Genomic DNA, 21,295 nt, shown 5'->3' with positions numbered 1-21,295 from the left:
GCTAAAACTTCTTACCTTGGAATTTAAGACTCACATTAAAAAGGAACCACCAGCTTTCATATGTTCTCATGTTCTGAGCAAAGAACTTAAATGTTACACATGGCACATATTGCACTTTTACTTTCTTCTCCAACAGTTTGTTTTTGCATTATTTAAACCACATTGAACATGTTTCATTATTTACTTGAGGCTAAATAGATTTTATTGATGTATTAAGTTAAAATAAGTGTTCATTCAGTATTGTTGTAATTGTCATTATTACAAATAAATAAAATGTTTTAAATTATCGGTATCAGCTTTTATGGTCCTCCAATAATCAGTATCGGCGTTGAAAAATTATAAATGGGTCGACCTCTAATTAAAAGCATCACTTATCCCATTCTTCTCAATTATGATGCCAGAGTTAGTCAGACAATTATAATTGTCAAAAAGAAATACAAATAGCTTTTTAGCAAAGAGCCATTTTTCAAGCAAGAATTTCACTAGGACTGTGAGTGTGGAGGGGAAAACTGAAAATGTGCTATTATTGGTTTGGAACCCTTATTGGTCCACTAAACAATTTATCACATGGTGATGTCACCATTGAAGGTCAAATCTCCACCCCACTAAAACAGGTGGAAAATTCAGGCAGTCTTTTCAAACAGCTTTTACACTTTAAAAGGGGCATTATCATTTTCATAATTTCATGTATTATCCCACCCTCTGTTTGAATTTTTTTTTAAACTCAAAATTCAGTGTTGACTGAACTGGGCCTTTAAATACTCACTGTAGATAACTATACTAATTGCACCTTACGTTTCAAGTGGGAATAATTACAATCTCACTATTTCAGCAAATTTTGAGAATGTCTCAGAAATTTGAGAACCTTTTGAGAATGTCACAGTAAGGAAAATGAATCACAATATGAACATCTTCAATATGAATAATTAAGGTTATGAGTCGTGTTTTGCTTGCTTTCCTTGAAGTGGTTGACTCATTACAAAGCTTTTCCTTCAAAACACAATCACATGAATGAATACAGATTTTATGTACAGTAAGACCGGTGGCATGGCAGTTCAAGGTACCTCAACTCTCTGACGTCTATACCCCACAACACTGGGTTGAAACAACAACTCAGTATTCAGAGTATTCAACACCAGCTTGTTCAGAAAACCCGGCTGTCAGAACAAGTTGGCCTCTATTGGAGGCCCATATAAAGTTGCATAATATGTCCTCCTGGATCTGTCAACATGTACAGTCTGCACATTTCAACAAGCAACGAGTCATTTTTATTGATTACTTATTCATAATCATGACCATTAGGTGAGGCTACAAGCCATAGTCTATTCTACCTGAGATCTTGTGCAAGATATCTAGTAGTGCTATTACCAAGTCATTTCGCTCACTGTGCACGCCCTGCAGACAGGAAAGAGCAATAAGTGCTTTAAGAGCTGTGTGCACTGTAAAGAATGAGTAACAAGCCTAATAGTTACTCGTTTGTGGATTGCTGCCTGGCATATTGAAAGCAGGCGAACAGGCTGTTGCCTTCAATATGCCAGCAGAAGATGAATCATACATCAATTCAAACTAACAGAAAGGCTTGTAGTCGAGGGAAATCAAGCCTCCCAGTCAGACCGTTGAGGGATAGCTATCTACTAGCTGTTACCAGGGCCAGGGCTAGCTAGCTACTACCAGAAGAATCAGGAAAGTAGAGTTTAGGCCGCTACCTGAAAGCAAAATATTCACCACCACTGCTCCTCATAGTGCCTATCCACACAAGCACAAAGGAGCCAGGGAACACTCTTCAAAGCTCAACTTTGTGGGTAAAAAAAAAAAATTACAAAAAAAAGAGGAATTGACTGAAGTGAAGATTTTGCACCGACTGCAGTGCTTGTGAAACACCTTTTTAGGAAGACTTGAGACGGCAGGGTCTCAAAAGTCAAAAAACAAGGGTGCCTGATGGAATAGGCCCATCTTATCGTGTGATACTGAAGGGTGACCAGATGATATAGACATGTTGATCTGTTTAGCTTTTGGTGAGGAAGGCAAATGTGATTGAGTCACACACACACACACACACACACACACACACACACACACTATATTCAATATAAGCATGTGAAAACAAAGTTCAAAGAGGTGGTGGGTAATTAGTTGTTTTGACACAGTTACTCAATATTGTTCACCACTGAAAAGGTGCAATGTTGTCCAACAAGTTTCCAGATATCTCTGCTAAAATTGTGAACATGAGACTTTAAGCACCTGTATTTACTCAAGATGAACTAATGATCCAGTCTTAGAACATCTCCAAAAATAGAGCATGTTAACCTCCATTTCGTAATGATCTAGACAGATATTAAATATGCAAAATCCTGCAAATTAAAGATATTCGAAGTAAAATAAATATTTTTTCAGCTACAGCTAAAAAAAAGGAAGTAGGCTAACAGTAGATTAACATGTGTGAATGCATTTGAACTCCACAAATGGAATATAAATGCACAATTTGTTTTCAAGTGTCACTGTCATAGGCAGGCATCCAGTGAGGAGAGTCAGGAGACAGACCGCGAGATGGTACATTCACTCAAATATCATTCCACAACTAACATCAAGCGAGGCATTACAGAAAGAGAACGTCCGAAAGGCACCGTCTTCAGATTGCCAGAAGGCACAGGAAACATCACAGTAACCTGAAGCACAGTCCCTCTGCAAGTAAAGCGTAATATTGCACAGAGTAGTCACAGGGAAACTTTCCAAACTGCTGACATCTGTGTGCGAGGGTATAACCTAATGTGTTGCAAACAGTGTCATGAGGATAGCTGGCAGCAACGTTTTTCCCTTGGCAATAATAACACTGAAGCAAGCAATGAAGAAGCATCTCCATTTCTTAAGATTTACAGTCAATTAGGTTTGTCTCATTAACAGATTCAACATTTGCAAGCACTGAATTTCCCCAGCTCTAAATTCTTCAAAAATACTGTACAGCATTGAAAGGCAAGGCTGAGACTAAACCAGATACATCATTCTGATAAATGGTTCAGTGCTAAGTCTGCCAAGTCTAATAATGTTTTGGTATTACTGAGAATGATTGAGGGTGTGCCACTGGGTCATTCATTTAATTTAATGTTAATACAATGAATCAATAAAGGAACAGCCGTCACCCAGCTCATTGGGAGCATGATGGCACGCTGGAAGTCTGCCAGGAAAGGTCAGCATTGGGATCATGATAGAGCACCAAAAGTATGCCAGGACAGGAGAGGTACAGTAGAATTGGGTCAAATGCCATAAAGAGATCGTCCTCTCAATTTTTATCAGAGAAAAGGATAAATCTCAGAGGAAGCGATCAGGACCGGTCTCCTCTCATGGGCCAAGGAGAGGTGTGATCTGACGCAGGCAGGAAGAGAAGAGCCGAGTCAGCCAGTTGGTAATGCTCGGTTATACTGCATCCAGGGTGCAATTGGAGTCTGAGCTCCAGAAGGTGATTGATGGAGCTCAGATCAGACAATAGACTTAGGTAAATATAGCCTTCTCCTTGGGGAGACATCACTTGCTGGGGCACCAAACAATCCGTTACAACAGGCGTCCTCATATTGCTGTGGGCATACACAGGCAGGCATGCAAGGCAAATATGCTGTAATCCAGAATTACCTTCCATATTTTCAAGGATAACATATGAAGATGAAAATTCTAAAATACGCACTAGAGTGGAGACAGATGGAGAAAAAAAAAACATGCAAAGAAGAATCACACACTGCTAGGTTTCAAACACAGTTTAGTTCTCCTTGATCAAACGGCCAATTAAATCAGACGGGCATTAAATCAGCAGTAGTGCACTTTCAGCCTGTAAAGTGGTGGTGCGTTTCAATGAGTCATGCAGTCTCAGTAACAGTGAGCCCATCCCTCCCAGCAGCCTCTCGGTTATCATGTGGGCACAACGTGTTTGCAGACACCTCGTCTCCCTGAGAAGTGAAAGCCTGTGATTAAGGCTACCACAGAGATAGCGGAGAAGAGCAGCGCTAACCAACAGGATGGTGCTAGGGAACACGGTGGAATGTTTGATTATCACATATTCTAAGTCAGAGCCGTCCAGAGTAGTGATGCTGGACGGGCGGGCAGGTGCGGGTGCAGTGATCAGTTGAAGAGCATGCATTTAGTTTTACTTGCATTTAAGAGCAGTTGGAGGCCACGGAAGGAGAGTTGTATGGCATTGAAGCTCGTCTGGAGTCTGTTAGTTAACAGTGTCCAAAGAGGGGCCAGAAGTATACAGAATGGTGTCGTCTGCATAGATGTGGATCAGAGAATCACCAGCAGCAAGAGTGACATCATTGATGTATACAGAGAAGAGTGGGACCGAGAATTGACCCTGTGGCACCCCGATAGAGGCTGCCAGAGGTCCGGACAACAAACCCTCTGATTTGACACACTGAACTCGATCAGAGAAAGTAGTTGGTAAACCAGGTGAGGCAATCATTTGAGAAACCAAGGCTGTCGAGAATGTGGTGATTGACAGAGTCGAAAACCTAGGCCAGTTGATGAATACGGCTGCGCAGTAATGTCTCTTATCGATGGCGGTTATGATATCGTTTATTAGAACCTTGAGCATGGCTGAGGTGAACCAGGATCAGCTCTGAAACCAGATTGCATAGCAGAGAAGGTTTATTTGCAAATTATGGTGGAAAATAAGTATTTGGTCACCTACAAACAAGAAAGATTTCTGGCTCTCACAGACCTGCAACTTCTCCTTTAAGAGGCTCCTCTGTCCTCCACTCGTTACCTGTATTAATGGCACCTGTTTGAACTTGTTATCAGTATAAAAGACACCTGTCCACAACCTCAAACAGTCACACTCCAAACTCCACTATGGCCAAGACCAAAGAGCTGTCAAAGGACACCAGAAACAAAATTGTAGACCTGCACCAGGCTGGGAAGCCTGAATCTGCAATAGGTAAGCAGCTTGGTTTGAAGAAATCAACTGTGGGAGCAATTATTAGGAAATGGAAGGCATACAAGACCACTGATAATCTCCCTCGATCTGGGGCTCCACGCAAGATCAAGGCTGGGTCTTTCAGCATGACAATGATCCCAAACACACCGCCCGGGCATTTCAAGGTCCTGGAGTGGCCTAGCCAGTCCCCAGATCTCAACCCCATAGAAAATCTTTTGAGGGAGTTGAAAGTCCGTGTTGCCCAGCAACAGCCCCAAAACGTCACTGCTCTAGAGGAGATCTTCTTGGAGGAATGGGCCAAAATACCAGCAACAGTGTGTGAAAACCTTGTGAAGACTTACAGAAAACTTTTGACCTCTGTCATTGCAAACACAGGGTATATAACAAAGTATTGAGATAAGTATTTGGTCAATAACAAAAGTTTATTTTCCACCATAATTTGCAAATAAACTCATTAAAAATCCTACAATGTGATTTTCTGGATTTTTTTTCTTCTCATTTTGTCTGTCATAGTTGAAGTGTACCTATGATGAAAATTACAGGCCTCTCATTTTTTTAAGTGGGAGAACTTGCACAATTGGTGGCTGACTAAATACTTTTTTGCTCCACCGTAGGTCTGTAGCAGTTTGGGTCTAGAGTGTCTCCACCTTTGAAGAGGGGGATGACCGTGGCAGCTTTCCAATCTATGGGAATCTCAGACAATACGAAAGAGAGGTTGAACAGGCTAGTAAAAGGGGTTGCAATAATTTCAGCAGATAATTTTAGAAAGAGGTTCCAGATTGTCTAGCACGCCGGATTTGTTGGGGGTCCAGATTTTGCAGCTCTTTCAGAACATCAGCTATCTGGATTTGGATAAAGCAGAAATGGTGGGGGCTTGGGCGGGATGCTGTGGAGGGTGCCGGGCAGTTGACCGGGGTAGGGGTAGCCAGGTGGAAAGCATGGACAGCCATAGAGAAATGCTTACTGAAATTCTCAATTATAGTGGATTTATCGGTGGTGACAGTGTTTCCTAGCCTCAGAGTAGTGGGCAGCTGGGAGGTGCTCTTATTCTCTATGGACTTTAGTGTCCCAGAACGTTTTTGAGTTTGTACTACAGGATGCAAATTTCTGTTTGAAAAAGCGAGCCTTCGGAACAAATATACAGACAGTTAGGAACGCCAACTTCCCTGAAAAGTTGCATATTACGGGGGCTATTCGATGCTAATGCAGAACGCCACAGGATGTTTTTGTGCTGGTCAAGGGCAGACAGGTCTGGAGTGAACCAAGGACTGTATCAATTCCTGGTTCTACATTTTTTTTAATGGAGCATGCTTATTTAAGATGGTGAGGAAGGCACTTTTAAAGAATAACCAGGCATCCTCTCCTGACGGGGTGAGGTCAATATCATTCCAGGATACCCCGGCTAAGTCAATAAGAAAGGCCTGCTCGCAGAAGTGTTTTAGGGAGCATTTGACAGTGATGATGGGTGGTCGTTTGATCGCAGACCCATTACGGATGCAGGCAATGAGGCAGTGATCGCTGAGGTCTTGATTGAAAACAGCAGAGGTGTATTTGGAGGGCGAGTTGGTTATGATGATATCTATGAGGGTGCTCGTGTTCACGGATTTGGGGTTGTACCTGGTAGGTTCATTGATAATTTGTGTGAGATTGAGGGCATCTAGATTAGATTGTAGGATGGCCGGGGTGTTAAGCATGTCCCAGTTTAGGTCACCTAGTAGCACGAGCTCAGAAGATAAATGGGGGGCTATCAATTCACATATGGTGTCCAGGGCACAGCTGGGGGCAGAGGGTGGTCTATAGCAAGCGGCAACGGTGAATTTCTGGAAAGGTGAATTTTTAGAAGTAAAAGCTCAAATTGTTTGGGTACAGACCTGGATAGTAAGACAGAACTCTGCAGGCTCTCTTCGCAGTAGATTGCAACACCGGCCCCTTTGGCAGTTCTATCTTGGTGGAAAATGTTGTATTTAGGGGTGGAGATTTCAGGGTTTTTGGTGGTTTTCCTAAGCCAGGATTCAGACACGGCTAAGACATCCGGGTTGGCAGAGTGTGCTAAAGCAGTGAGTAAAATGAACTTAGTGAGAAAGCTTCTAATGTTAACATGCATGAAACCAAGGCTTTTAAAGTTACAGAAGTCAACAAATGAGAGCACCTGGGGAGTGGGAGTGGAGCTAGGCACTGCAGGACCTGGATAAACCTCTACATCACCAGATGAACAGAGGAGAAGTAGGATAAGGGTCCGGCTAAAGGCTATACGAACTGGCCGTCTAGCACATTCAAAACAAAGAGTAAAAGGAGCAGGTTTCTGGGCACGATAGCATAGATTCAAGGCATAGTGTGCAGACAAAGGTAAGGTAGGATTTGAGTACATGGAGGTAAACCTAGGCATTGAGTAATGATGACATAGATAGAGTCTGTAGAGATGTTTTAAACCAGGTGATGTCATCGCATATGTAGGAGGTGGAACAACATGGTTGGTAAAGGCATATTGAGCAGGGCTAGAGGCTCTACAGTGAAATAAGACAGTAATCACTTACAAGAACAGTAATGGACGAGGAATATTGATATTAGAGAGAGGCATGTGTAGCCAAGTGATCATATGGGTCCAGTGAGTGTTTGGGCTGGCTGGGGACACGGCGATTCAGACAATTAGCAGGCCGGGGCTAGCAAGCTAGCAGACCGGGGCTAGCAAGCTAGCAGTTAGCAGATCGCTGGTCCTTTTGTGGCAGGGCTGAAATGCAGTGGAAATGTTTTGGGGGGTTTCAGTTTATTTGCATGGCAAAGAGGGAGTTTGCAATTCATCTGATAACTCTTCATAACTTTCTGGAGTGCAGTCGTGGCCAAAAGTTATATGAATGACAAATAAGAATGACAAATATTAATTTTCACAAAGTCTGCTGCCTCAGTTTGTTTGATAACATTCTGGAGAAAATGCAAATTGCTATGAAAAGTGATCAGATGAATTGCAAAGTCCCTCTTTGCCATGCAAATGAACTGAATACCCCAAAAACATTTCCACTGCATTTCAGCCCTGCCACAAAAGGACCAGCTGACATCATGTCAGTGATTCTCTCGTTAACACAGGTGTGAGTGTTGACGAGGACAAGGCTGAAGATCACTCGGTCATGCCGATTGAGCTCGAATAACAGACTGGAAGCCTCAAAAGGAGGGTGGTGCTTGGAATCATTGTTCTTCCTCTGTTAATCATGGTTACCTGCAAGGAAACACGTGCCGTCATCAATGCTTTGCACAAAGAGGGCTTCACAGGCAAGGATATTGCTGCCTGTAAGATTGCATCTAAATCAACCATTTATCGGATCATCAAGTACTCAAGGAGAGCGGTTCAATTGTTGTGAAGGCTTCAGGGTGCCCAAGAGGACCGTCTCCTAAAGTTGATTCAGCTGCGGGATCGGGCACCACGAGTACAGAGCTTGCTCAGGAATGGCAGCAGGCAGGTAGGTATGAGTGCATCTGCACACAGTGTGGCGAAGACGTTTGGAGGATGGCCTGGTGTCAAGAAGGGCAACAAAGAAGCCACTTCTCTCCAGGAAAAACATCAGGGACAAACTGATATTCTGGAAAAGGTACAGTGATTGTACTGCTGAGGACTGGGGTAAAGTCATTTTCTCTGATGAATCCCCTTTCCGATTGGGGCATCCGGAAAAAAGCTTGTCCGGAGAAGACACGTCCACATGCCAGCAGCATACCACCCTGCATACCACTGCTGGCTTGCTTCTGAAGCTAAGCAGGGTTGGTCCTGCTGGAAGTGGTGTTGGAAGGCCGGTAGGAGGCACTCTTCCCTCTGGTCTAAAAAAATATCCCAATGCCCCAGGGCAGTGATTGGGGACACTGCCCTGTGTAGGGTGCCGTATTTCGGATGGGACATTAAACGGGTGTCCTGACTCTGAGGTCATTAAAGATCCCATGGCACTTATCTTAAGAGTAGGGGTGTTAACCCCGGTGTCCTGGCTAAATTCCCAATCTGGCCCTCAAACCATCACGGTCACCTAATAATCCCCAGTTTACAATTGGCTCATTCCTCCCCCTCTCCCCTGTAACTATTCCTGAGGTCGTTGCTGCAAATGAGAATGTGTTCAGTCAACTTACCTGGTAAAATAAAGACAAGGTGAGCGCTACCATCAGTCCTGTGTCATGCCAATAGTAAAGCATCCTGAGGCCATTCATGTGTGGGGTTGCTTCTCAGCCAAGGGAGTGGGCTCACTCATAATTTTGCCTAAGAACACAGCCATGAATAAAGAATGGTACCAACGCATTCTCGGAGAGCAACTTCTCCCAACCATCCAGGAACAGTTAGGTGACGAACAATGCCTTTTCCAGCATGATGGAGCACCTTGCCATAAGGCAAAAGTGATAACTAAGTGGCTCAGGGAACAAAACATCAATATTTTGGGTCCATGGCCAGGAAACTCCCCAGACCTGAATCCCATTGAGAACTTGTGGTCAATCCTCAAGAGGCAGGTGGACAAACAAATCCACAAATTCTGACAAACTCAAAGCATCGATTATGCAAGAATGGGCTGCCATCAGCCAGGATGTGGCACAGAAGTTAATTGACAGCATGCCAGAACAGATTGTAGAGGTCTTGAAAAAGAAGAGTCTGCAAATATTGACTCTTGGCATCAACTTCATGTAATTGTCAATAAAAGCCTTTGACACTTATGAAATGCTTGTAATTATACTTCATTTATTATTTAACTAGGCAAGTCAGTTAAGAACAAATTCTTATTTCCTATGGTGGCCTAGGAACAGTGGGTTAACTGACTGTTCAGGGGCAGAACGACAGATTTGTACCTTGTCAGCTCGGGGGTTTGAACTCGCAAACTTCCGGTTACTAGTCCAACACTCGAACCACTAGGCTACCCTGCCGCCCCATTGACTCTTTCCATAGTAACATCTGACAAAAATATTTAAAGACAGACACTGAAGCAGCAAACTTTGTGAAAATGTATATTTTTGTCATTCTCAAAACTTTTGGCCACGACTGTACTTGAGGAAAATAGGCACGTTTCTCAACATATACCGTTTGAGAAAGGATTGCGTGACGCAGCTTGATAACATGAATGAGATTGTCGACCAGTCTGCTGGGTGGGGCATTATAAATTCCTTCATTGGATTCCTATGTCCTATAATATCTCTGGCAACGGCACCATGCAATGCACCCTGGATTAAAGGGGCAGACAAATAGGAAAAATGTGCTAGACCCGTTAAATTACATATTTCCCATTCGAGAGAAGACATCCTCCCAAATTATGACAATGAACAGTATTGAAATCTGACATGTACGATAGACGTTTCCGCGGTCCTACGTCATACTGGACAAATTTATGCCTGCTTGAATGCCAATAACTCACATACACATGAAAACATGAAATGACCCATGGAATTGACAGAATATCACTTAGAAATGCACAAAAACAATATAACATTCCAAATGGGTGAACCTTTCCTTTAATGATCGTTACCCTCAGGTATTTTATAGGCCGTTTCTGCCTGCAGGCTTATATGAGACCTGCAGCCTTCCTCAGCATCAACCAGACATGATGTAACATGCGCTGCTGGCTGGCAAATTCCATGCAGAACAGAAGTCAGTCTGGTGTGTTCAAACACTGTCCTGCTGGCCTGTGGGCAGGCTGGCATCTGCCTCTGTGGCTGCTTCTCTACTATACCAAAACTGACAGCAGGTGCAGGCCATCTGGGGATCCCTCCTCTCCACCTGAGCTTCATAACAAGGCTTGTATTTATATATTTTTTGCAGTCTCAAGAAGCTATGAAGTATTTGAAATCGTATTGCTACAGTAGCAGCAGTTTGTGTGAGGGGATGTTCACCGTGGTTGGTTTTAGAACTCTTTTAGATACGGTGGAGGATTAGGCTACATGGCTAAAGGAGACTTAATAACACGTAAAAATACGTGTCATGCACCATGAAGTTTTAGGTTTGAAATTGAATCCGAAATTACACTTGTTTTTGGATACGCAGGACATAGATAGTGGAATGGAAATTAAATCATTAAATTATGCTATGGTGGGGCCTCCCAGGTGGCGCAGTGGTTAAGGGCACGTTAAGGGTTACGGAAGCCCACTGCACCAATGTGTCGGAGGAAACACCGTGCACCCGTCAACCTTGGTTAGCGTGCACTGCGCCCGGCCCGCCACAGGAGTCGCTGGTGCGCGATGAGACAAGGATATCCCTACTGGCCAAGCCCTCCCTAACCCAGACGACGCTAGGCCAATTGTGCCAGCTGTGCCACCAGAGACCCTGGGTTCGCGCCCAGGCTCTGTTGCAACCGGCCGCGACCGGGAGGTCCGTGGGGCGACGCACAGTTGGCCTAGCGTCGTCCGGGTTAGGGAGGGCTTGGCCAGCAGTTGTCTCATCGCGCACCAGCGACTCCTGTGGCGGGCCGGGCGCAGTGCACGCTAACCAAGGTTGACGGGTGCACGGTGTTTCCTCCTCTGACACATTGGTGCAGTGGGCTTCCGTGTTGGATGCGCGCTGTGTTAAGAAGCAGTGCGGCTTGGTTGGGTTGTGTATCGGAGGACGCATGACCCTCAACCTTCGTCTCTCCCGAGCCCGTACGGGAGTTGTAGCGATGACAAGATAGTAGCTACTAAAAAACAATTGGATACCACGAAATTGGGGAGAAAAAAGGGTCAAATTCAAAAAACAAACAAAAAAATGATGATATGGTCCATTTTATAAAACTACAAATTATATAGCAATTCATAATGTGTAATTGCAACAATTTGCCCAGCCACTCCAGGACTGAAGCAGTAGGACTATTGTTCAGCAAGAACTCTTTACAATTATCGATACACTCTTCCCAACGGGCGATTCGCCTCTCGTTTTGACCTTTCTCCACATAGCTGGGGATTCTTACCTAACAAATCCTTAATGCTCGTTTACAACAAAAAAGGCCCTTGGTTATGCCAGCAGAGAACCCCTGTCAAAGACTGTAGAGATGTAGTGTCTCAGTGACTGGGTTATACCTCCACATGAAAAAGAACCCCTAGAAAAATCTTCCAGTTTTTACTGCCTCTAGTTCATTGGCTGAAGCAGCATCTCAGATGAAGGAGCAACAGAACCAGGCACTCCGTCTGAACAAACAGTGCTTTGACTGGCCGGTCTCAAGTTGCATACCACCCCCTCCCCTCCACCTGGGGCGCTTCCTCAAACCTTGTCCTGTCTGCCTCACACAATGTTCCCAGTGTCTCCTGCTGGTACTGCCTGCTCAGTATTAAAACAATGGCTCAGCTCTCCCTCCCAGTTCGAGCTAGGACAGAGAAAGTAATTCTGGTGTTCGCGCCTAGTCATAGGTGCTGATACTATGGCCTAGAAAGGAAACTGCTGACAAAGGCCTCCGTGGCATGCAGGCACCAGGGGAACTATTGTTGTGTGAATGAATGAAAGCCATTCGCCGTTGGTGTTTTACGGTTCTCATTAACTCATTGAGTGCTCTACAGTACAGCCGTGTTTTACTGTACTGAATGTAGGACGCAGGCAGTATCTGTTTGCCTGGGTGATAGATGGTTGGTCTGTACGGTAGCCATCTGTCTGTTTTTGGCATCACACAGAGCTATGTCCTCATCAGGTGACTTTCTCCTCAGAGTTGAGGAAGACAGTCAGGGACAAACAGACAAGCCCAGTCTGTGATGCAGTCCTTGTTCATCTCCCTCTCCCCCTTTCCACTGGTCCCATGCAGAGAAAGATGGGGCACTACTGACTGTTCAATTCATTGGAAGGTTCATTTCATCCTTGTTTTACAGGATAAACATTTGCATCTGCAAAGACAAGGAACACACTTGGCTCAGACTTACCATATGGTGGGAATTTTACCACACTCCTTCTCAGGGTGAAATAAAAACAATTATCCTTGATATTCTGTTGAACTAGTGTTGCCTTTCACCTTGGGGGTAGAAATATGACATAATTGGGTGCCTCTTGCTTTGAGTCTAGCTAATATTCTCATTAAGCTATGGAGACATGAAAACATGTCGATTAGTGATGGGTGATGGGGAAAAAAAATCTATACAGAAACATATCAGGATATTATTTGACAATAAATCGTATTGACAATATTGCAATATTATTTTTGCGCTAGTTGGCTATACCTGCAGCAAAACTCCAGCATTTTTCCTTTGTCCTTCGAGCCAATTTGTTTTTAGCACTTTTATTTCCATGACAGGTGAGAACTAATTTTCTCATGGCTCTCGTCCTTGTGCAGTAGACAGGTGAGCAATTTGTTTAGAACATCAAAACGCAATAAAAATCATAGTATTGAATCACAACATATAGAAAGAGGGAATCGCAATACATATATTGTGAAGTCCCTGGCAATCCCCAGCCTTAATGCCAATGTCACGGTTGTTCAAATAAGCTTCAATTTCTGGCAAAAAGCAGTGCAAACTGTACTGATCTAATAAGGTAAAGGCTTAGAACCCCCTACTTTTGACCAATCACCAACGAATGGGCATACACTTCGCTTGCCTCAAGAAAAAAAGTGTGTAGATTGCTGAGGATTACCATTATTTGTTATCCATTTTTGAATAAGGCTGTAATGTAAAAAAAAAAATGTGGAAAAAGTCCAGGGGTCTGAATACTTTCTGAAGGCACTGTGTGTAGCCTAATTGAAAATGGACTGGAAATTCAATGACAGCTAATTTGAATTCCTCACCGTATGTGTAGTACTTTCAATCATATAGGACTTCTATCTTTGGTTTTTGCTCTGAGACAAACAGCCTGTCTTAAGGCGTCCGCTTGCTTACCAGCCGAAACAGTTTGAAAGAGTTCCTGCATATATTATGACAACATTTTGTGACATTGTTTGTTTGTTTTGACTTCAGTGAAGAGTTGTGTGTCTGTTCGGGCACAGATTTTTTTCGAGGCAAGCCGAAGTGTATGCCCCTTCGTCGGTGATTGGTCAAGAGTAGGCGGTTCTTCAAAAAAGTATTTGTCATGCAACGAGAAACGACTAGTTTTCTTACAAATTCTTTCATTGAAAAATACTGCACCAAACATCTTAGACGTAAAATTGTGCGACTAATATCTCCTCGGCAAAAAAAAATCAAGAAATCTGTCATTCATTTTATCTTAGATTAATTCTGACCATTTTGAAGAAACACGCAACGAAGGAAGCCTTAAATTTTAGAATTTGGCTGTAAATGTAACAAAATGTAGAAAAGGGGTCTGAATACTTTCCGAATGTACTGTGTGTATGCATGCATGTATACTCACACTACCGTTCAAGGTTTGGTCACTTAGAAAAGCACATTTGTCAATTGAAATAACATCAAATTGATCAGAAATACAGTGTAGATATTGTTAATGTTGTAAATGTCTATTGTAGCTGTAAACAGACGATTTTAATGGAATACCTACATAGGCCCATTATCAGAAACCACCACTCATGTGTTCCAATGGCACATTGTGTTAGTTACTCCAAGTTTATAATTTTAAAAAGGCTAATTGATCACTAGAAAACCCTTTTGCAATTATGTTAGCACAGATGGAAACTGTTGTTCTTATTAAAGAAGCAATAAAACTGTCCTTCTTTAGACGAGTTGAGTATCTGGAGCATCAGCATGTGGGTTCGATTACAGGTTCAAAATGGCCAGAAACAAAGAACTTTCTTCTGAAACTCGTTAGTCTATTCTTGTTCTGAGAAATGAAGGCTATTCCATGCGAGAAATTGCCAAGAAACTGAAGATCTCGTACAACACTGTGTACTACTCCCTTCACAGAACAGCGCAAACTGGCTCTAACCAGAATAGAAAGAGGAGTGGGAGGCCCTGGAGCACAACTGAGCAAGAGGACAAGTACATTAGTGTGTCTAGTTTGAGAAACAGACACCTCGCATGTACTCAACTGGCAGCTTCATTAAATAGTACCCGCAAAACACCAGTCTCAACGTCAACAGTGAAGAGGCGACTTCAGGATACTGGCCTTCTAGGCAGAGTTCCTCTGTCCAGTGTGTGTTCTTTTGCCCATCTTAATATTTTATTTTTATTGGTCAGTCTGAGATATGGCTTTTTCTTTGTAACTCTGCCTAGAAGGCCAGCATCCCAGAGTCACCTTTTAAAATAACAAACTTGGATTAGCTAACACAGTACCATTGGAACAGGCGTGATGGTTGCTGATAATGGGCCTCTGTACACCTACGTAGATATTCCATTTTTTAAAAAAGTGCTTTTCTTTTAAAAACAAGGAAATTTCTAAGTGACCCCAAACTTTTGAACAGTAGTACACGCGCACACACACAATGAAAATATAAACCACGTAAAGTGTTGGTCCTGTTTCATTAGCCGAAATAAAAGATCCCAGAAACGTTCCATACACACAAAGTGTATTTTTCTCAAGTGTTACGCATAAATGTGATTACTTCCCTGTTAGTGAGCATTTCTCCTTTACCAAGATAATCCATCCACCTGACAGGTGTGGCATATCAAGATGATGATTAAACAGCTTGATGATTAGAGGTGCACCATGTGCTGGGGACAAAAGGCCACTATAAAATGTGCAGTTTTGGCACACAACGCCACAGATTTATCAAGTTGAGGAGAGTGCAATTGGCATGCCTAATGCAGGAATGTCTACGAGAGCTGTTGCTAGAGAATTAATGTTAATTTCTCTATCATAAGTCAACTCCAACTAAATTTGAGAATTTGGCAGTACGTCCAACTGGCCTCACAACCGCAGACCACGTGTAACCACGCCAGTCCAGGACCTCCACTTCCAGCTTCTTCACCTGCTTAATCGTCTGAGACCAGCCACCCGGACAGCTGATGAAACTGAGGAATATTTGTCGGTAATAAAGCCCTTTTGTGGGGAAAAAAAAAATCATTCCAATTGGCTGGGCCTGGCTCCCAATTGGATGGGCCTATCCCTTCCCAGTCCCACCTATGGCTGCACCCCTGCCCAGTCATGTGAAATCCATATATATATTAGGGCCTAAAGAATTCATTTAAAATTGACAGATTTTCTTCTATGAACTGTAACTGCATAAAAGCTTTGAAATTGTTGCCTTTATATTTGCTAAGGGGGTGTGGTTTGGCAAGCTGTGACTCCCTTCTTACATTAGGCCTACTCATCACACCAGGATACATGGGGGGGGTCAAAAAGAGGGTGTGTCTAAACTAGAGATAGGGGGTTGGAGAGAGGGTGGGTGGTGGAGGGCTTACCTCCCACAGGACAGGCTGTAATAACAGGCTCTCACCGTCTTCCGCTCCCACATGTTAATTAGGATAATACCACACTGCCATTTCATCTCGCCTGCTAAATTGAGGGAAACAGTTGTCTTAGTGATAGAAGCTTTTATTATAGATGTAAGACCAACAGCAGATCTTGACTGTTGTCTTTCTCAAAGAACACACAATGGCGATAAACAAAAACGAACGGTGGCACCATTTATGGGATGAACATTCCTCCGGCAGTTTGCGTCCCCAAAAGCAATTATGAAAACAAGATGGGCTGCATGATATTCTTAGATAAAGATAAATGTTGAGAACCGCACAAGTGCAATGAACACGGCTCAAAATACAGAAAAACCTATAGTCTGAGAAAAGGCTCCACATATTAGTCCATCATAACATTTCATGTAATCTTAACATTTGTATTATGATATTTATAAATAAACAACGGATAGTGAGACTGATACTCTTCTTCAGAATCAATTACTGTGAAACTCAAACTGTGACTCAAACTCCAGTCAAGGAGTGGGCTTTGGGCACCCCTATCAGTGTGTCTGGTGTGTGTGTGTGTATGGAACACATAATAGCAATAACTGTTGAGGACACCGGTGCATTCCATGGAATGTTCTAGTCCAATCTCCTACAGCATGTCTGTTCTAACCAGACTGCTGCAATAATACTGAGTTAAGCATGAAAAACGAAAGATTTCAGCATTTAAACACAAATATCTATAATAAATGTTTTATGTTACGTTTTGACACCCGCCAATAACTTTAGACATCTGGTCTGTTTTCATCTGGAGTGGAGAAATTGCCATCAAACACCTGAGTTGTGTGCGTCAAAATAAAATGCATTGCTTCACACAACAAATATGATGACTCACTGTCAGTCAACGCTGATAGCATTCTTGACAGAGTATATATCGCATAGCTTCAAAAGCTCACAGACAGTTTTATAGCCATAGATGTGTGGTTGGTGAACTCTGCAGTTTGTTGTTATACATTTTGAAATTCTCCATATCTTAGTGGTGGCCGCTGATTGGCTGAATACCCTGGGCGCGATGTGGTTGGAGTTGTCAACAAAGCATCATGACAGAAATATTATGCCAAGTTTTCAAACTACTGGAAGTTTGAGAAGATGCATAAAGCGATCTGTGCATTTGAACAACAGCATAAATACACCTATTTCACGTTTGCGTGTCAAAAACATAATGCTCACTGCTGCCACTGTTTTGAACAGATTTAGAACGAGCAGCCAGCAAACGGGTGCACCAGGTAGAACACAATAAGCATGCAAATACAATAACTGAAAACACATTATCTAAATGGGGGTAATTTTATTTATTTATTTTAGCTTTATTTAACTAGGCAAGTCGGTTAAGAACAAATTCTTATTTTCAATGACGGTCTAGGAACAGTGGGTTAACTGCCTGTTCAGGGGCAGAACGACAGATTTGTACCTCGTCAGCTCGGGGTTTTGAACTTACAACCTTCCGGGTACTAGTCCAACAACTAGGCTACCCTGCCGTAAACTCGTACATCGCCTTGGTCCGTACAATTGCCCTTATTTTAGTGCCCCAAAAACGTAATACTTCCAGATAAACTGTAATGTCAATACCATTGTAAAGCACAATTTCTCCCCTTTCCAACAGAATCAATTACATTACCTAAACACTGCCCGTTTCTGCATAATTCAAGCAGGCAATGAGCCCTGTCGGGTCTTTTAAAAAATGGCAGTTGGGGAATCGAAACTAATGCGTGATAGTGAGAAGGAGAGATGTCGTGTGGGAAATGTGCTTTTTTTCACTCAAACTGTCCAACTTATCACAGTATCGCCTCTAAAATGTAAATAAAACGTGTCATTACATACCTATTTGAAGGTTTGTGTTGAATTTGAGTCTGGTTTTTAGGACGGTGCTAAAGTGATCTTAGAAGTAATCAGCAGCTTTGAGAATGATGATCGCATGCAAGTGTAGTCGATGTGAAATGGCTAGCTAGTTAGCGGTGGTGCGCGCTAGTGGCGTTTCAATCTGTGACATCACTTGCTGAGACCTTGAAGTAGTGGTTCCCCTTGCTCTGCAAGGGCGGTGGCTTTTGTGGAGCGATGGATAACGATGCGTCGAGGGTGACTGTTGATGTGTGCAGAGCGTCCCTGGTTCGCGCACAGGCCGGGGCAAGGGGACGGACATAAAGTCTATACTGTTACACAATGATGATGCAAAAAATGGACTAGGTATCCCCCCTTACCCCTGTCCATTTCTTGTTTTTAATCGATGAGAGAAGTGCTACACCTGGTGGAGAGAGATTGTAAGACAGAAATAGTAGCTTTATGCGTACTGTACATTATGACATGACACGTCAAGATGTAACGGAGGGTCCGTTTTTTCAACTTTTCTCCAATACTATAGAGCCATTACCATGTTGATCAATGCGTGAATAGAAACCTAGTTCACACTAGTCAACACAGTCCCATTAGTTTTCTTTGTAGCCTCGTTTGAATGTTACGGTTGTGCACATTTGTACAGAATGGGGTGAGTTTAAGTTAGCTAGCTAATCATGTCACAAAGCATTTTGAAATAACTTCATATTTCCGAGTTAGTCAAATATTAGTTTTGAAAGACTTGAAATTGGCATGGTAGCTAGCAAGCTACCAACTAGCTAGCTGTTTATCAAAGGTAGATTAAACTAAAACTTTAAATAACATTTTTTTATTTATGTTTCTCAAAATTACTGTAGCTGCCTAATTAATTTGATCATGCTTTGTGATACACCCGGTTTTATGCGGTTTTAGTCCACACAACATGTCACACTGTCACCAACAGTACAACCTGATGAGGACTAGAGCCGACATAGAAGTTCTGACTAAACGCCCATTTGAGCGACGCAGGACGGTCCATTTACTTTGTGCGGTTATAATTTATACTAGCAGTTCCCTCCAAAGCAAATAGCTGGCATAACAATCCAAGCAATGTTCGCACGCACAGCCTATGCGCCCGTTGAGGCAGAACTGCTGCTGCTGGCAGTCACTGAGCGGCAGTAACTGAACAGCTTGTTTGAACCATATATTTTTGAAACAGGAAAATGTACACATTTACCACACTTGTATAAGCATTTAAACCAGAATCCAAGAATGATATAATATATAGATTTTGCCATCACAAGTGGGGCGCCGCACCTAACGAACTAATAGGCGTTAGGATAAAAGCCACCACCTGACAATATTTTATTGCTGCTTCATAACATCCATAGATCTGGAAGTGAAACCTGCATGTTCAAGAATAGTGAAAGTTGCTGCCAGATCAATTTGACTGTAAAATGGGCAGATGAAAATGCCTGTATATGCTGGTTGTCTGAGGTGGTGTGTAGCCTATAAATAGATACATAATACATCCATAGCTTAATACAGTCAGTGTTTTCCACCCATAGGCTATGTCTCGCCATACACGGGCGTGTCCTTTGTAGCCTATTGGGTTTATACAAGGTGTGAATTAATTTAATGATAAGTATACCCTGCATGTAAACTTCTGAATTACAGAAATAAAAAGGACATTTGTGTGAATGGACGAATAGGTAGGTTATTTTGTCACAAAGTAAATAACCACCGTGTTTTGTTAATTTTCAATAACAAACTACTTTTTTAAAGTAAGTGTTTCATACCATGGCATGGCAACCACTTACTTTAACTGCTCAGATACTCTAGTACTTCAAACGCTACACGCCGTTTGGATATGACAAGTCTTACCTCTTATCAATTATTTCAGGCTTTTTCTCCCAAGTGAAGTTGTAGGAAAATGTTACGAAGTCCTCCGACCAACTGCCCTCACACCACTCAACAAATGGGCTGCTGCCTGTGTCAAACGTGTTGAGGTGGGTGACCGCCAAAGGTTGTTAAATACTACCGAGGACAAAAGGAAATGTGTCCAGCCACAACAAAGGTAAAAACATTAGACCCAGAGTTATTCTGTTAAATTCCACTTCGTGGGTTTATGCTACATTGAAGTGTGTATCAGTTTAACATAATTATCTCAGTAAATATTCCAGGGTCAGTCCTCTGAGTTTAACGCATGCCTCGTCTATGAACACCGGGCGAGTAAATCAATTGAATGACTAGCAGTGGGCGGAGTTGTAGCTTTCTCGCCTGCCCTCTTGTAGAACTGGTATTTACAGTGAAAGAGCGTCCCCCCTCTTCCGGCACGCGACATCTCCCTTTGTAGGAAGCTTCAAAAGGCAAAAAAACAAAACAATGGATGGGGTTATGTTAATGTTAAACTAATCAAATATAGCTCTATAACCCACAACATAGATACAGTACAATTTTATATAAAGTGTCTCTGATTGTGGCTCTGGTGGGGCATTGCCAAAATCATCACTGACTCAATATCCATTTAATAAAGAAAAGGGTTAAACACATCCATGGCCCGATTCAGACCCAAGTTAAGTGTGTTTAAATGGAGAGTAATTACCTTTTTATGTGCTTTTCTCACTATGTGTATTCTGACCATGAACTTCAGCATGAGAATAGCATTTTATTGACCCACTATTCGTTTGAGGTGAAGTTCGAATAAATGGTGTGGCAGAGGTGTCTCCACTACAGATACCTGTATTCCGACCTTGACTTAATTCCCTCATATAATTCCACCACCTTTACACTGAATAAATCATAAATAAGGTTGAGTGAAGCTGCTGGTTCTAAGTGGGAAATCATCTACTATATTTTTCTCATAGAAATAACACCATTCTCCATGCACTATAATTTATAAATTGATAAGAGCTACTGATAAGAGCAAGGTAAAGGAGTAATCCGATTGGAGAAGGGGATTGTAAATACACATCGCAATTGTTTTAGATTATTTTTTCCTAATGATCCCTGGAGATTAATGTGAAACCAGCCATATGGAAACAAATGTATTGCGGACCCTTTTGCACAGTGAAATAGAATATTAATAGCTGTGCCGTAATTCTGAATTTTAATTGTGTGGCCTCATAATTTGCGTGGATGAAATGGAGACCCAAGCTATTGGCTTCTATAGGGATCTGCAGAGTTGATGTATGCGCTTAACAATGTTTTGATTATATGCCTGGGCTTTACTCTGTTTTCTTTTACAATTTGTATCATGTTAACTGTTAGCCACTATCAGGAGCCACAGTCACTAATACCTACATGCATTTCTTTTTT

General features: G+C 42.4%; 1 protein-coding gene across 3 annotated transcripts in view; it reads right to left on the bottom strand.

Annotated features, from left to right (window-relative positions):
• LOC112265662 (glycerophosphodiester phosphodiesterase domain-containing protein 5) overlaps positions 1-20,248 on the bottom strand; it is a 72,290-nt gene extending 52,042 nt beyond the window's left edge. Inside the window, exons 1-2 of one of the 3 annotated variants that reach the window (XM_024443193.2) lie at positions 19,862-20,248; positions 16,112-16,205 (exon numbers count right to left, since the gene is read on the bottom strand). The gene's annotated coding sequence lies outside the window, so the exon portion shown is untranslated. The remainder of the gene's footprint in view (positions 1-16,111; positions 16,206-19,861) is intronic. The other 2 variants (XM_024443191.2, XM_024443194.2) reach the window with 2 other exon arrangements.
• Between the last annotated feature and the right edge of the window lie 1,047 nt (positions 20,249-21,295).

The sequence above is a fragment of the Oncorhynchus tshawytscha genome, linkage group LG13, assembly GCF_018296145.1.
Source record: "Oncorhynchus tshawytscha isolate Ot180627B linkage group LG13, Otsh_v2.0, whole genome shotgun sequence".
Lineage (NCBI taxonomy): Eukaryota > Metazoa > Chordata > Actinopteri > Salmoniformes > Salmonidae > Oncorhynchus > Oncorhynchus tshawytscha.
This window is presented reverse-complemented; position numbering and strand designations above follow the sequence as displayed.